This window comes from Patagioenas fasciata, chromosome Z, assembly GCF_037038585.1.
Source record: "Patagioenas fasciata isolate bPatFas1 chromosome Z, bPatFas1.hap1, whole genome shotgun sequence".
In the NCBI taxonomy this organism is placed as follows: Eukaryota; Metazoa; Chordata; class Aves; order Columbiformes; family Columbidae; genus Patagioenas; species Patagioenas fasciata.
The window spans coordinates 13,593,023-13,610,964 of record NC_092560.1 but is presented as its reverse complement, the minus strand read 5'-3'; the positions used below and the strand labels follow the sequence as shown (position 1 = coordinate 13,610,964).

The 17,942-nt window shown below is 39.9% G+C and overlaps 1 protein-coding gene across 7 annotated transcripts in view; it reads left to right on the top strand.

Moving 5' to 3' along the window:
• The window catches only part of MOB3B (MOB kinase activator 3B), an 81,943-nt gene that overhangs the window by 10,593 nt on the left and 53,408 nt on the right, over positions 1 to 17,942 (top strand). For 4 of the 7 annotated variants that reach the window (XM_071802015.1, XM_065861036.2, XM_065861033.2 and 1 more), the window contains exon 2: positions 17,626 to 17,676. The exons of the other annotated variants lie outside the window; for them this stretch is intronic. The gene's annotated coding sequence lies outside the window, so the exon portion shown is untranslated. The remainder of the gene's footprint in view (positions 1 to 17,625; positions 17,677 to 17,942) is intronic. 7 annotated transcript variants of the gene reach the window in all.

The following is a 17,942-nucleotide window of genomic DNA, read 5'->3' as shown; positions in this document are numbered from 1 at the left end:
GGAGAAACGCATCAAGATGAGTCAGTGCTGGAGCAACTTACAGACTTCCTGTGGGTTGCTGCCCAGAGGTAAGGCACATATTATGATATGCAGAGCAAGAGCATTTCAGGATTGCATAGGACCTGTTACGAGATGTTTAGAGAAGAAACCAAAGGTTTCGGGAAAGGGATAGATATCGGTGTTTGGGAAAGGAACAGATGTGGAAAAATAGAGGGATGAAGGGATAAGAAGGATCTGTAAACAGAAACTGGTTAATACACTTCTCTGGTTGTGCTGTGCACCTGAACAACAGTATGTCCTCTCTTAATGAACTCCATTTCTAAGTATTTTCCTGGGTGCAGGTCTGTATTTTATAGGGGTGTGTGAGTATGGGATCTAAGTGCCAGCACCCAGAGTCAGACCACACATCACAGGGCCCACATGTCATTGGTGCCAGCAACTGGAGAGGCCAGAATGAGTGGACTTCAGGTCCTAGAAGCCGGACTGGGGGTCAGAAATTGGTATGTTTGTGGTGTCAGTGCCTGCAGTGAGTGTGTGCAATAAAACCTGTGCGTTCTGGAGAGTATCAAGCTAGGCTATCCAGTGAGTGGATTGCGTGGTCTGAGAGCCGTGTGTGTCTCTCAGGTGACACCACAGGAGGGGCTGTTGAGGGGACCGTGGAAATCCCGGTCATCTGCTGTGGAACTCTGTATTTATGTGCTCGCACGTGTGTGAGGGGGTCCGTACCAACAAGTGGAGTGGGGCTGAAGACTTGGTGGCCCATATTACCAGGTGTCAGCGTCCAGAGACGGCTACAGGGCAGATGATGTGTCTGAGCCCAGCTGCTGGAGGGGTTCACTTTGTACATATGTGTATACGTAAATATCCCCACTAGCAGACCTCCATCCCGCTCAGAACGAGAGAGGAACAGGAAGAAGCTGTTGGTGGTATTCATGTGACTGCTCTGTGTTTCTCCCTGTGTTGGTCTGGTCATGTGTATGTGTATATATGTCTTGTACATGTTTGCCTGTGTGTGCATACTGGGAATGCATGCTCAGCCTCACTACTGTGTGGACCTGGGGGTGTGGAGCTGTGGCAGCCTCACCTCTGTTGGGCTCCTGAATTCTGCCCAGTCTAACAAATTATGGTCATTTTCTCTCAGCCAGCAACCAGCAATTCTAATAGGAAATCCACAGTCTCATCTAAGTGCTTACAAAGTACCCATCTCGCCTCATTCATGTTGTTGAGAGCTGTACAAGTGAATGAACACTTGCAGGGATAAGAATAAAAGATTTATCTTTACTGGAGTATCTGCCAAGGGGAAGACATAGAATTCGTAGCCTACTGGAAAAGTTGTGGTGGAATACCCTACAAAAGCTGTTTGGCTTTCCGAGGAAGTTTCCATCTGGCTGCACTGTCGATCTCTCTATATTAGATTTTAAAATTATTCCTAATGTTTTCTAACTTGTATTAGTCAGTGCTGGTCTTGTTAAAATTGGGTGTTTTTGTGGTAAAGTAAGAAACAAAAATGCTAGACTCTATTCCAAGAGAGAGACTCACTTGGTTTTCCTGATGAGCAGCACTTCTTTCCTTTGAGGAAGAGTGCAAACATCACTATATGTCTTCTTTCAGATGTGAAAAACTCTAAGGCCTGAATCGCAGATTCCAATAAACATGATAGGGAAAGCTCCACCCAGCCAACTTGTTTACCCCTCACCACAGAGGAAATGTTTCATGTGTTTTTTAGAGATCTTTGTCACTCAAATTACTCTTGGGAGGAAGCCTCTAATGAGGCACAGATTATGTCAAGCTTAGGGTGCAGTTTTACCACACACAGCCACATTGATCAAATATGAATATTTAGCTCCCACCCAAAAACTTGGTCCTCTTTATCTCCTGTTTGGTGTTAGGACTGTTTCAGCTTAGGAAACTAATGTGACTGAAAAGTCAATCCCCTTCCCTTTCTGAGGGGGAAGGGGAGGGACAATTTTTTGCCTGCTTTTCTACCTTGAACTGGCTCATTGGAGTAGAGCTGGTGCTGGCCGGTAGGGATGACGAGAAGAACATGAGTGTTAGCACAGGAGCAGGACCTGCTTTCATCAGCTGGCAGCTTTCAGATCAGCTGAGATGATATGTTTAGGCTTGGGTGATCTGATCTTGCTGATTTCCCATGATAAGGCATCTGAAGAAAAAGAATTGTTTTCTTAGCTTTTAGAGCGATGTCAACAATTTGCATCATGTCTCTTTGCCTTAGGACCTTTTTAAAAGGAGATGTGACACTAAGAGGCTGGAAACTTGGTAGTCTGAATTTAGGAGCCTGTGCTCTGTGGAAGGCAACCTGAAGTAGCCGTGTGATCTTGCATCATTGTGGCATTCAGAAGTCCCATTTTGCAGGAAAGGGAAGAATTAGCTATATTGGAAAATGTCTCAGCTCCTCATTTCTAGTACTTGATCCTGAGACTGCCTGCAGCATGTGAAGCAAAACCATTTAAAACTGAACTAAAAAAAGCTAAGAATCGTACCAATTTAACCTGAGATTTCTGATCACTGTATGTGTGCTGCAGACCTCTCTCTTACAGAGCTGATACCAGATACAGGTCAGTCTATGTTGTATGTTAGCCTGAGTATTAGAGGCTACAAATGTGCAGTAATACTGTTCCACTTTACAATATATGCATACAGTGATTCTGTAGGCTATCCTGTATCATCCTTATAATAACAAATAACAGAGTATTTCTGATCACTTACACCAGCTGGAAGGCAGCTACAGTTCTGATGTAATGAAAACTTATTTGTGTTGCTGACAAATTCATTTTATTTCAGCATGGCAGCTTGCTTGTGAGGAATGTCTTGAATAGTGAGGCATGTCTATAGGAAGACTGCTGAGTAGTGATGCAAAATTGCCCAGACATGGTGAGGTGAAGATTTAACTGTATCATAGAATCATAGAATAGTTTGTGTTGGAAAGCACCTTTAAAGGTCATCTAGTCCAACTATATTTGTTTGCTCAAAGCCCTGTCCAGGTGTGTTCATAATTTTAAAAATCTTATTTCATGAACTAATGAATCCTGGTTTCTGACCTCCTTTGACTTGTTTCTCCAACTCCTCCTACTTGTGTTCTGTCAAAGCTTTCAAAAGGTTAAACAGAGGACATAGTGCAACTAATTTTCAACTCCACATGTGCTGAGCCATTAGGTTTTTCCTTAGTGAGGTCAGTAGGCTTGTTTTCATCCCTCTCCAGCTACTAATTTTGTAAACTATGGAGGACGGTATTTCTTTTGAAGTCTGAACTACTCTCTCAAAAATAATTGAAGCTGGATGATAGCTTGGAAAGTTACTGTGGGAAGCGAGACAGACAGTTGGACTGTGTAGTGTCTTGTTTCCAGGAAATTGATTGATAAGTATAATAGAGTTATAGTTACATATTTTCCCTTAAAAGTCTGTTAAAAGTTATAACATGTATAGGTAGTATGTCTTTGGAATTAAGCTTTGTTATCAACTGTAGTTGCAGGGGACTTTTTGTGAACACACGTGAAATGAGGTGAGGGCAGAGTATTGATACCAACTTGGTTTGACAACAGGAGTAGTAGCCCTGCCAGCATCTACTTTTCTCCTGTATTTATAATTTTATTTTATAGTGATTATGTTCTCTAAATTTACATATTGCTTATACCACACTTTTCATGCCAGCTTAAGCAGGTGCATTAAAGAGTGAAACACAGAATAGAGGATTTTATCTTGAATTCGTAGGTGTGCCACATCAGTCTGACTCTGACTTAAATGGAGCAAGCTAATCTTGTTTTATTTTAGAGCAGGCAGGTGAAGAACTGAGTGATAGGCTGTGGTCTTACAGGCTGTGTAGCTTGCAGTATGTTGGCCTGTTCTTAAAACAGGAAGTGCACAAGGAGAATACTTCTCTAATTGCACAGACTCCCACACACATGCGATTGTTTAATAATTGAACCTGTCTGCCCATGGTGATCTAAAAACCAGCAAACACAGGTGGTTTATACTGTGTTTGTATATTTACCTGATTGTTTTTCATGGTTGAACCCAGGGTTAGAAACTCAATAGAGACAAAAATGGGATGTAGCCAGCAGCCTTTGCTTTGGTGTCAGCTGTCAGCCTTATAAATTGCTGTTTAGCTGGCACTTAAACCAAAGTCTGTTGCAGTTCCTGGATGTTTTTGTGAGAAACACTAAGTGGAAGAATGAAGAAAGGGAGAAAGATGAAAAGCACAAGGAACATGAAGAGGATATTTTGGAGCAGAGAGAGGACTCGGAGGGATAGAAACTCCTTATAGAGAAAAAAGGGAAAGCATTTCTGAATCTTTCTGTGATCTTACAGCATTGCTGAGATCTGTGTTTTCAGCCTGTGAAGCAGGATGGGAGAAGCTGCCTATTAGCTACCATTCAGTTTGCTGTAATCGTGGCATCTTTTGTACACCTTCAGTATTATTGGTAATTCATAAAGAATATCTATAGTCTAAGTTTCAAGTCTTGCCACAACCTGAGTAGTGGTCTGCAAGACAGTGACTCTCTCAAAAAACCATTTGCTTAGGAGCTTGGTTGTGTGGCTTGACATCTTAGGTTCCCATTCATTTTTCTAAAGAAAACTTGGACTTCTGTCCCTGCCATGTTAGAAGAGGGATTCAGTCTTGTCAGTTAGTCAGCTGGGTGGCATGCTTTTCAGAGAGCAGGTGTATTATTATTTGGGAGTACTCTTCGAATCTGTGGTGATTGCTGGCTCAAAAATTATGATGACATCTGCCTCTCTAATAGCAGATATTGTGTGTGATACAGCTAGGTTTACTCAAATAATTTGGGACTGCATCAAAACCATAATGTACGGATGTGTGGGTGGCAAAAGATGTGATTGAAATGGGATAAAGAACAGCAAGGTGGCAATGCAATTTCCTAACCATTCATTTATGTAGCAACCAGAATGATGAAAGCATCCTAAAGGGCTACGGCTGTTTTGGCTTAAAGCCAGTTTAAAAAAAATTACAGGTCCTAAAATTTGTGTGAACATTATCAACATTTTCAGTACTGTTCAAGATTCAGTAAAACTGTAATGGATTCATTAAAATGTTAATATAATGAAACCATGTACTAGAAGTGCTAAATATATAGTGAAAAAAAAAATCAACACCATTATCTTCTGGGTGTTGTGGAAGGATGTGTGTTTCTGGTAGGAAGTAGGAGAGGGAAAGAGCTATAGAACCTGGGCAGAGAGGTATTCAACGATGTAACAAATACTCGTTTCAGTTAGGATGTGCGGCAGGGTACAGCATCTGGGCCACAATCTGAATGAACGGAGGAAAGTGTGTTGCTGATCTAAGTGCTTCTGTTTGAAAGACTGCACGAAAGTGAGGGGAAGGCTGGGGTAGGATAGACACATCAGATGTTAATCACCTAAGAATGCAATAAATGATGTTTTGAGGGGATATTATCTGGTGTTGTTTTTCTTCAGTTAAATACAGTTATCTTGAGTGTACAAATTATGATTTTTGTAAGGTTCTACAAATTATCTGCAAAAATTGTGTCTTGCAGTCTTCCTGGGAATACCTTTAAGTCAGTTTTCCAGCAGCAGAATATTAGTGCCTTATATTCAGATTCTGAAACTTAGAGTGAGCTGTTAAGAGAGTCAGAAGACTCAGTCTAAGTGCAGGTAGCACAGGGCTGTTCACCCCATTGATTTCTCAACACATTTGGGTGACTTTCCTTCTCACAAAGCCTGTTTTATCCCTTCAGTGATCTTCTGTGGTTGTTTCTTTTTTTTGTTTGGTGGGTTTTTTTGTTTTGTTTTGGGGTTTGTTTGGGGGTTTTTGTGTGTGTTTTTGTTTGGGATTTTCTTGCTATAATTATTCTGAACCAACCTCTGCTTCTGGTGTCTTAAGGGTTACATGTGTGAGTCTTACGAAGTGTTGTTTTGAGGGACTATGAATCTTACTAGTGTATGGGTTATGAGCATGTGTTCAGTGATATACTGGATGTGCGGGAATTTGTTCACTGCTGTAACCACTGCAGCCTCCTGTTGGTTTGGATGTCTTTGATAAGATAGCCTGTCCTGTAACATGTGTTCCCCAGCATCTACTCTCTCTTGGCAAAAAGTGCCAGGATTTAGGTGCCTTTTAGCAGTTCCATCTAAAGTTCTTCTATCCAGCTTTGCTTTAGGAAATATGAGGCCATTGGATGAGGTGTGGTAGAAATACCAGGAAGTGAATGTTTGTAATGGTGTTGCTCTGGTCAGGGTCTAAGGCAGAAAGTCACAGCATGTGCTGCACCCAAGTGTGCAAGTAGCAACTGGAAGCTATCAGGTTTTCATTTCTTCTTGGTCAGAAATTGTTGGGGAGTTACTGAAATTATGGTGTGGGAAACATGCTGCATAAACTAGTTATGTAGGAGGAAGTTTAGCCACCTTGACAACTCCCATCTTCAAACTGTAGTGGTTATACAGTCAGTTTTTTAATTAGAATCAGCAATTGGCTTTCAGCTAGAGCTAAACTGAGCAATGCCAGGCTGTGGTGAACTGCTCTAGTTCGCAGCAGAGTCCTTCAAATGACACCTTCCAGAGATTATCAGGTCTGCATTCCATGTTTGCTGGTGGCTATGGCCACACAGACCACAAGGAGTACTCAATTAATTTCCTTCAGAATAAATGGTTTGCTATAAAGGTTGGGAAAGAACCCATCTTAACCCTTCCTGCTGGTCATTTTTGCATGTTGTATCAATAGTTATTTTTGTTCCCTTATTTCTGTAGTATAGGGTATTTACTGGCGACAGCTGTGGGCAACTTGGTTTGAAAAGCCAGATCCTTAACTAGTGATGAATGAAGGTTGCTTTGACCACAAACTGTAAAGAGCAATCGAATACTGTACTTCAGCCTATACAGTGTTTACTGCAGGGACTAATTAAAAAAAAAAAACAACACCCAAACCCTCATTCCAGATAAGTTTGTGAATAGAAGGGGCTTTTTTTCTGTTTTAAATACCTTCTGAAGCACAGTGTGGGTTAAGCAGTATGCAGAAAAGGCTTTGAAAGGATTTTAGTTCACTAGAAAGGTAAAGTGGAATTGTAAACTGGAAAATTATTTTTCTGTGTTTAGGAGGAGGAAGGCAGTTCCGCAGTTGTTCCCTACAGCACATTGTTCATCAAGGGCTCATGCATGACAGTCTCTGCACAGCTGTCCAGTCAATATGGTCCTGGCTGTGTACTGTCTGCTAAACTGCATTAAAGGACAGCACATTTTTTTCTGTCCTGTACTCTCCCTAGGTGAACAATCTTTGTTACAGCAACAGTCATTTCATGAGTTTGAGAGGAGGCCAACTGTCCTCAGAGGAGGTAGTTACTGTCCTCAGTGCTCTTTCCGAGGTTCCATGTTTGAGATATAATTTTTTTTACTTCATTTACTTGCTTTCATTATATTTCAGGTATCACAGATGGCAAAGAAAACATTGTTTTTCTTCTCCAAGTGAGTCCTGCAGGATCGCTGTTTCAGAGCTCTGCAGTGTGGGTGATTAGCTCACCCCAGGTATTCTGTTTCTAGCCTGGTTTATGGGGTGGTGCATATATTTAGCAGAATCTCTGGTTTCTTCCTTGTGTGTGACAGTAGGTCATTTTGACCAAATGAAAAGGCTAAGCATGATAAAGTTGCAGGGTGTTGATCAGAATGGTTCTCTGCAGAAGTATCTCTTCATCTATCAAGTCAGTTTAGTCCTGCAAGTTAAGACCAACATATAAATCAACATAGTGGATGATTTATTTCTCTGAATTTTGAAAACACAGATCACACAACTAGACACTTATGACCCTATGACCAACTGTAGAGGCTATACCTTGTGCCTGCATGCTGCAGAAGCACAGTATGACATGCCAAGTTCCAAGCTACCAGTACCCCAGAGCCTTGACCTACAAAATCATCATCTCTCTCAGATCTGTGAAATCTTTTGTATTCTTAAAAAGACACATGTACGAATACCTTGCCTTTATATCTCCTTGGCAGGAGTTTGCATCTATCCGTAATCAAATGTATTGCTGCCACTCTCACTACCTGACATATTGAGCACTTTGATCCAAACCATCAGAAACAAATATTTGTTCTGTTGTTTCATACACTTAGCTTTTCTGATAACCATGCAGAGCTGTGTTCTAAAGTCAATGGATTGGGTCCTACAGCTGCTGGAGCTCCATTTCTGGACAAGGTTTTAGACTTATGATCTAAGTAATTGAAAGATATTTGCAATTAAATTATTGGATTTTTTTAAAATATTCCTCCATTTTTAAAGAACTATGCATTTTGCCTTATCTTGATCCATTCCGCTTTATAAAGACAAATAAATGTCTCCCCTTTGTTAATAATGAAGCTACCTTCACTGTCCTGCTACTGAACTGTTTCATGCCCATAGCAATCATACTCAGTTTTCAGTTATTGTCAGTCAGTTCAAGGGTCTGCATAGGCTTGACTTCAGTTTCTGACTCCCACGTGATTTTAGGCAACTGTTGTCTCTCAGCAGCATAGAGTTAAGGGTAGTGTTTTGTAACTGAAAATCACCACAGCCATGTTGATAATTACCAGTGTTTGTTGGAAGTGGTGCAGTGCACCAGCTGAATATGCCATAGCCCCCTTGCAGATATTTGATTTGTAAAACATCTCTGAAATCCTGAGGTAATTAGGACAATTGCTGGGGCCGTGTGTCACCAACCTCTCTCTCTGGTGTTCACCCACGCCACATTAACTTGAGCTTTGGTGCGTGAAGCCGAATTCAGGCTGAAGGGGCTGAATAGATGTGAGCTGATGTTCTTACATCTGGTTTTCAGTATACTTGCAGGAAGTCCTATTTTCTCCATGGAGTGTTAGTTATTTGTCTCTGCCAGCATAGTGTATGTAACATAACTCTGCCTTTTTATCTGTTTCTTTGCATACTTTCCGTGGACAAGAAAATGAGTGGTTTTAATTGAAATGTCACTGAGATGGAACATGTGATTTAGATTTTTTTTTCTTAAAGCAGAACACATACATGGTTTCTTAAAGCTAAGATTTAGACAACAAATAAAACCGAGTCTGGCTACTGTTTGGAGAATAGGGCTCTTGAAGTTCTAGAACAGGGGTGCCAAACTTATTTTCACTGAGGGCCACATCAGCCTCGTGGTTGCCTTCAAAGGGCTGACTGTAATTTTAGGACTGTATAAATATAACTACTCCTGCAACCCTAAAATTACAGTCAGCCCTTTGAAGGCAACTGCAAGGCTGATGTAGCCCCTAGTGAAAATGAGTTTAAGACCCCTGGTCTAGGGAATAAAGTGCTGGTTTGTAGCAGATAAGCCATTGTATTGCCTTGTACAGAAAGACCTGCCCTCTCTTTGGTCTGTACACAAAGGAGTAGAGAAAGGCCCTGATAGGAGGCCTGACACCAGATTTGTGTGTGTGTGTGTTTTGCTGCTCCCGATCACTCACATAACCTGAGTAGCATTTTTCAGATATTGGCAGAAACAGGCTTAGGGAACTCATTCTATTGCTATTCCTACTGCAGTAAGCTGAACCTCCCAATCCACAAGCATGGTAGCTGCTTACAAGAGCAATGATTATAACAGCAGCTGGCAAAACCCCTCATAAAGGGTCGCTATATTAGTGGTGGAAGGACATAGCACATTACAAAGGCTTCGTAACTGAAAGCAGAGGCTGTGTACTTACAGAGAATGTGGTTTGGTGACTGTGCTTGCACATGTGGTAGCCACAGCTCAGACCACTAAAAGCCTATGAACCAGAGAGACAACTGGAAGAACCTGGGTGTGTAATAGAAAGACAGCATTCAAAGGGACTGTCAGAAATGTATGTTTCACTGTGATCTGTCAAACTTGAGCCTCCATAGGTGCCTGAGCTAAAGAGAGTTCCCCACCTGCTTTAAAGGTTTAAGAAGTCTGTAATGATCATGGCAAGCCCTGATTCACTAAAGCATCTGTGGCTGAAAAACCACTCCCATGGGTTTCCTGTTCCACCTGTATCATCCTCTGCCTTCCACTCAGACCTTTCTTTATGCTGTTCTGTGCTGTGTGGCCAAGCAAGAAATCAAATAAATTGATGGGGATGAAAAATCACTGGTTTGTTTAATTATTCCAGTTTACATCTTAGTCTTATACAGCTCCCTGCAAGAGGATATATAAACAGCTGGGCCAGCTATCACAGGGAAGATGGTAGGAACATGAAAGGTTGGGCAGGACTGACTTTTCAGGAAAAAAAATGTATCAGTCTGTAAAGGGTTAAGACCTTAAATTCCTGGATGACAGAGGAACAGAGGCTGAACTTAAGTGTACTCTAAACCATGTATTTTTTGCAATTTCTTTACTGTGGTTCTGAGAGATAACCTACTTCAGTCCATCTTAAAGTGTATGCTACAGTTAGGCCATGTTCCTGACTGGACTGCTATGGATACTGTTACAATATAAACTTGCAGTGAATAAATAAGTGCCAGGTTATGCTCAGAATCTTCACAGCGATCAGTGTACCTTTCCAGAACTTCAGATGAGGTTTAACTACATTAATACTTGTAAAAGTCAGTAGAATGATACTGCTTGAGAGGCAAGTCCTCTGTTAAAACACAAACATTAATCCCCATGTTGAAAAGCATGCTTCATTTGAATTAATAAACAGCTTTTAAAATCGGTCATATCTGATTCTGCTGCTGTCAAACAGCTGATGTATTTAATCATAGAAAAGACTGCTGTTTAGGTCAACTTCTAATTGTTTTGTACAAACAGTTTTCCTAAAATGGTAGTCTGTATGGAAGGGAAATTTGTTGAAAGAAGTGGAATTAAATGGTTTTAAATAAAGCATGGGGATACTAAAATGTAGTAGTTTTACCTACTTCTAAAATATGAAACATGAAGATAATATGATTAATGGCATTTGTCTAGAAAGGACTGCAAACGTGCATTATCCCTTGATGCCTGCTCAATCCATTGCTACTTAGTCACAATAGAAGGACTGTCCCGTCCCACCAGGTGACATTAGGGATGAGCTAACTCTGAATACTTTGTACGGTAACACAAAGTGACAACAGTCACCCAAGAGGTTCAATTAAATCATGAATTTACTCAGAACACTCAGTGGAATTACAGTGATTAATGACTTGGCAAAAGTTTGTAACTATATCATAAAACTTAGGAAGACTTCAACAGCAGAACTCACAAGGTATTACTCTTATGTATCCAGAATAAAGTTAGAAAAAGATAAAGAGAGAGGAAAAGGAGATAGATTAAGATATCAGAAGAAAGGGAAGATCTCACCACACTGGAGGTCATTGTTCCAGTGACCTTCTCTGTAGCTGTCTTGGTGGTGGGTGTGATGAAACTTCGTTAATACCGCACAACACACACACACACAAAGTACAGACTAAAAAGTGTCCCAAGTGAGGAAGTTTTATAACCCAGTCCATTTACATGCAAGATAGGAGAGGGGCGACTCATCTCCTCCCTCTCCTCACTCTTTATATTAATTAGGAAGACTGTTCCAGAAATGAGTCCGTGGTCAAAAAATTAGAGGGTTGGTTGCGGTGCTGACCTGAAGTGAGTTGTTTTGTCTGATAGGAGTAGCTGGTAGTTTGTGATTTCTCCTAGCAATTGATTGTCCACTAGATGACGCATCTTGGTAATCGCAGTTAACAGGAATGAGGACTGAGGCCTTGATAGACTTCAGAAGGCAACACCGTTAATTGTCTTTATCTCAAAAATTTATGCCTTGGTTTCGGAGAGACCTTGAAAGAGAAGACATAGAGTGTCTGCCTTCACAGACACCTATCTTTTCCTGTCCAAAGTTGCAAAAAACAGCTGTTTAAGGCATAATATGTACCATTAATGGGTCCTTTGTTTTGCAAAGGATGGGGGGGATGCTTCAAAGCTGTCACAGGGACCGACCCTGTTCTTTAGCCATTTATTATTTTTCAGTTTTATCCCTATGAGAATTTTTAGCAGAATCATGAAGCATCATTTTATTCCCTTCATCAAATGTTGCTATAGTATTAACATAGCTTAGAGATTTTCAGGCAGAAGCATCTGATAATAATTTAGTTATTGTTTTCACATGTTACTTAACTACATTCATTTTTAAAGCACACAGTTTTATAGACAGTTATCCATTGTATTTTGCTTTCCCTTTCCAATGTTTTACCTTAGAAGTGGGGTGTAGTGGTTATTAGTCTAAACAAGAAAAGAACCAAAGATAATTTCTATTTACTTAATTGAACCTTGACACTTTGATTATGTAAATATTATTTATGCCGTTTTCTGTGATCTTTTATGTTTGTGGCTTTTATTAGTCTCATGAAATAAGTCGTTCCTTATTTTTCCCATTCTCAGACAAAACAAAGGCTAGTTACTGTATGCCAAATGAATGGATGCTGCTGTGTGTGGGAAATGTCTCTGGCTATGGGAAGGCTTCATTCCACCTGAGTACCTTGAGGCTGCAGTGTTGTTATTGTGGTTATCACATACGCATTAGTGTAAGGTGATCCTAGTAGCTTTAGAGAAAAGGAAAGAACTTGGAGAAAGCCCAAGAATCCTTTCTTGGGCAGGACCAAATTCTTATTTTTTTTTCCCTAAAGTTCCTGGGACTTCAACTGCAATAAACAAAAGCAAATTCTTGTGGTGAAGCATCAGTAAGCTTCCTTTCGCTGGATGCTACCATTTACTTTAGTTATTTTGTGTATTAATTGATAAGCTCTAGGTTTCACATAAATAACAGAGAAACTGTGGACAAAGGCTGCAGTAGTACATTGGTTCTACCTGAAACCTTTCGCTGTTGAAGCCAAGGAGAAGCTATCCAAGGCAGCACCTCGGAAATGGAGACATTGTTTACATATTTCTGTATATACTTCTTTTAAGTCTTACAGTAATAATCAGACACCCTTAATTCTAGGAGCTTAGTCTTTATGGAACTTGCAAGATTGTTGAAGATAGGAAGGAATGTAAGAAAAGATACACTGACCCTCAGAACCTCGTTCCTGTGTTTGTGTATACTGCTTTTAAGAGACATTTTCTCAATAACCTAAACTTGCTTTGATCCATTTTCCTTTCCCTTTCAACTCTGGCACTGCCATAAGGCAAACCTTAATCTCCTTGTGTACCTTACATCTTAGTAAGGGGAGGGGTTTTTTGTCCATGAAGAATGTCTTATATCAAGGAATTTTTTGCTGTGAACACAAATGTTGTGTAATTATTTATTTTCTGTGTGATTTCAGGAAGAACTTTGCTGCACTGCACCAATTGAAGTATGTAAATAAGATACATTGAATATTATTGTTCCTACTCACTTGACTGATTTTTACTTAGTAAATAGGAAAGGTGATTTCAAGACACGCTTTTCCATACTGAATAATTGTTCATACTTCAGTGGTTAAACAGAACCTGTTCATTGTATAGTATAACACTGGCTCTCTAGCAAGAGCCTAGAAGTAGAAAAGATGTACATTTGCTCAATCAGAAAAGTGCATGGTATGTGTATGTGGCTCCATAGAATGTATTTGCTGCCCCAGTTCTCCAATGTAGCCATAGTAAAATGGCCCCTTGTATGGACAGTGAAATATGAAGCCAAACATGAGAAGTCTACAAAATGATGGACCTTAACAGGATTTGGATCAAATATGTGCTTTCCTACAGGCTTTAGCTGGCTTTAGATCAGGTTGTGAAAGTACTCAAAATGGAGACATATTTTGGAAGGAAAAATGTAAAAATCAGCTGATATGGAATCGATTTTCAGACAGTGTCTTGCTCAGTAGGCAGCTGTGTGTTTGGTGCTGGAGAAGTCATGTGTCCTCACTTTCTTGACTAATAAAATGGGAATTATACCAGCTATCTTCCCAGCCACCCTCTAAAAGTTGCGTAATGCTCACTAGAGTTCTGTGATGAAAGGTGTGTGTTTGTAAACAGTGGTCATTTAACATTCTTATTACCTGTGATTTAATAAAAAGTATATGACAAAATTATGTAATACGTTTTTTAACTCAACAGTGACTCAGATATGATGGTGATCATGATGTGTGGTTTGTTGTGGGTTGTTTTTTTAGTGGTATCTACATGGGTAGGACTGGTTTACTGTTTCCATATGCTGACTTGGTATACCTGATATTTAGACTGAGTTGCTGTCTTTATATGTGTGTGTTTCTGCACAAGGCTGGGGACAGCACTGATTACTGTTACACTGACATCATGGATTAAGCTTATCAGGGCCTGATTCTCTGTTCTGAGATCATCTCCAAATCTGTGGTTACCATCCTCAGTCATGGCTCTGCTAGCAAAGGAATTCATCCAACTTCATTATTCATGCCATGGAATAATTGCTCGGGAAAAGCTATTGGCGACTGTGACATGTCTTCAGAAATCCATTACTCAGGAAAGAAAGAAGAGAAGCCGAAGTGCTGGAAGAAGTTACCTGAGCTGTCCATACCAGCACAGACAATATTAAGCATCTAGTTCAGAAGGGCATCCAGAATATGGGCTCTCTATACTTCCGCATCAAACACCATGAGCAACAATGCCATTCTTTATGCCCCATTGTATAATTAAGACGTGTCATAAAAGATCAGAAGCCAGTTTCTATCACCTTTGACACAGGTATAAAGCAGGAGCAGTTCTGCTGGCATTACTATGAAATGAGAGGAGACTGCAAAATATCTGTTAGCAATAGTCAAATTTAATTTTACTTGGAAGGAATGTGGGTGCCACTGTACTAGAAATTTCAAGGAGTTATAATCCAGTCTAATACCGCAGCATTGTTCAGTGTTTTATCTGTGAAGTAACCCTCTACAAGGCCAATTGAGATTATGAAACTGACAGCATTCCTCATTCTTGTCAGGTGAAAATTGTCATGGAAGTGACAGTGGTAGCTGGCCAGCCAAGTTACATTCTCAGTGCTTTAAAAATATAGGGATTTTGCTCACCATTTGTTGTTCAGGTTATCTGATGTGGTTTTGCTAATGCTATGTGATTTTGAAGCAATTGACAGTATGTGATCTGAGATGGGATGACAAACCTGTCATTACTGACTGTTGCTTCAAACACAATGCAGCAACACATTGGAAGTCCAATGATGAATGAGTTCCTGCAATGCCTTAGTGATTCAGTCCAAAGCAGAGGAGTGGCCACCTTACCATTAACTACCACCACTTTGTTGCCAAGCTGTAAACATCGTTTTAGAACCCACAGACTCTGGCTAGAACTTTCCCATTAGCTTCAGCCTCTGAAGGATCTAAAGCTAAAGTGTCTATATTTAATCTCTGCTGAAAATCAGGTGAGCCTGCTCTTTTGTGAATAATATGAAAGCTTCTTTATTTCAGGGAAGCAATGGTTATGCTGTTGGTAAGTGTTAGAAAAACCTAACTGACCTGGTTGCTTGAGTGGGGGGCATAAAGGTAGCTGCGTAACCTGCAGGAAAGGAGTCTGTTTCTGTGAGGGAGTGAGTCTCAGAATTCTTGTTTATTTCTTCATTCATTAGCTTTTGAGTGAAGACAAGGGTTAATTAGCAAGTAGGATGCAAAAAAGTATTTCAGAGAGCTGATTCATTGCAATATTTCTGTGAAATTCAGGTCATATATTCTATTTTTGTATTCTTACACATGAAAATGGATGAGAAAGCAAGTTTATCCATCCCTTGGCTTTGCACAGCCTTCAGTCACATTTTGAGAGAGAAAAAAAATTGGCTCTTAGCAGAGCTAAGTCTCAAAGAGAAGTTAAAAAGTGAGTTTGACTTCTACAGCCCAGCTTTGCAAAGACAGTATGTGGTTCTGTATTGTGTAGAGTGGTAGGAAGATGAAGGAGTAAGAGCCCTAGCTTTTATTGCAAGATGCAGAACAGAAGACTCTCCAAACAGCGAATGTATAGAAAATTCTATTTTGCCTTGGTGCATTAAAGACTATTTTCATCTGGCTGCATAGTAATCTTTTGACTTGGTCCTTGGGTTGAATTTGACCATAATGTATGTGTACTTCCACAGACAATTTCAACATGTGACTCCTTGTACACAGAAGATTTGAGATAATGGGTTGTTTGCTGAATGTTTTGGTTGCTTCTTCCCTGCATTAATTGGTTTTATGGAGACTTATTGAGTGTATGGAGAGGAGTAGGAAAGAGTACATATTCAATGTGATTAATTATGTTTGCATATTCCTTAGAAAATAGCCTATAAAATGTGGTGTCTTCTGTTTTTCTTGGAAGAGGTTTAACAGCAGTGAGTACTGTGCTTCAAAATGTGTCCTTTGAAGATGAGTTTTATTTGTTGCTCAGCTTGTTTTAAATAAAAACTCCTTGCATGTTCTGGTGAATATTTACAGGTGAGGGAGGGAGTCAAAGTAGCCACATAAGAGCGCCAGGTATATTAAAGTGGGGAAAAAAGTAGTGACCTGAACTGTGAAACCCTGGAGCTAACATCCGTATTATTGCAAACTGGTACATTGGCTCCATGTCATCTCAAAGTGCGTCAGTCACCAGCTCAGTCTGAGCAGTACTCAGCTATTCTTTGAAAGGCTTTTAAATCAAAAGCTAACTGCCACAGAGCATTTGAGAGATGGAGGTTATAGGTCTTAATAAAAACCAACAAACTGTAAGGCAAAAGTTGTGTCTTTCAAGTGCCTTCATTTCCTGACAATGTCACTTAACTAAATTGTTCCAAGACTAGTTTCGTTTAAAGTCTTCTTTCCCTGACCTTTATAAGGTTTCAGGATCTCTGGAGTTGAGCATTCAGGATATCTGTGTTCGAACAACATTACTCAAAGGGTCATGTCAGATATGACAATAATCTCCCTGGAGTTCAGCCCTGAACTTCTTGTATTTTGCTGCCGCAGAAAGAATGACTGTTTATAAAATCATTGTTGGAGTATCCCTCCATCATGCCATTAGCAAAAGGAAAAAGAGGCACTTCTCTGCTGGTTTTGTGTAGCTGCTGCTTGCTTGCTAATTGGCTGGATGATAATCTTTCATCTCTTTGGGAGAGGATCTCTTTTTGGCACTTATGTTCTGTTGTGCGCGTACAGGGTCTAGCACACCAGATTCCTCTTTGCTTACAAATGTGTTACTTGTGGTGCTTTAAAAACAAAACAAAAACAAAAACAGTTAAACAAAAAAACCACAACCAACCAACCACTCACCCTACCCCCCCCCCCCCCCCAGAACTTTTTTCTCTTCTTTTCTGCCCCTTAGCAAAGCTTTGGACAACCTTCTTCAGAGGAATTTAATGCTTTCCACACACAGCCATGTAAAATTTTCAGGGACATTATTTCTGCTAAGGGAAACAGTGGAGCATATGTAATCCCATTATGAGAGAGGCACTGATAAGGTAGGATTTTGGTAGCACTGTGCAAATTTAAAACATATTATGTTACTTAATTTAAATAATGCACAGCACGAAATGTTTACTCCCTGTCTTTAATCATAAAACCGAAAGTACTAAACCAAAAGTCTAATTGAGGTAGCTCCTGTCTATCCTATCACCTACTCATCATCTGTGTTAAGTGATGATAATGATCTTCTGCACGTATATATAAAAACAAATCGGAAATAATGTAGTAATTTATCTTTTTCAGTCAAACTGTCAAAACCTTTCTTTGTTGCCAGAGTAGCTTAGATGGAGCAACACAAATTCTATGCTTTTCCTTTGCAGGAATGACAATGCCAAGTATTTCCTTGTAGAGAAGATTAATAGAGCTATACAGTAAGTGCAGCTTCACCATTGCTTTCTAATCTTTCTGCATAATCCAATAGAAAATTAAGACCACTACTGAATTCCTGAAGATAGGTCAAGAAAACTAACAATATCTGTACAGTTCTGCGGGAAACAGGAATTATTTCTGTGCAATACTGTAGCTTTCACTTTAACTAGGTTCTATGAGGTTTGAAAACAACAAATAGCTTGTTAATTAAAAATAGAGAACAAATATGGAAATATATTGCTCAAAGATTTTTTTCTTACAGAGAAGA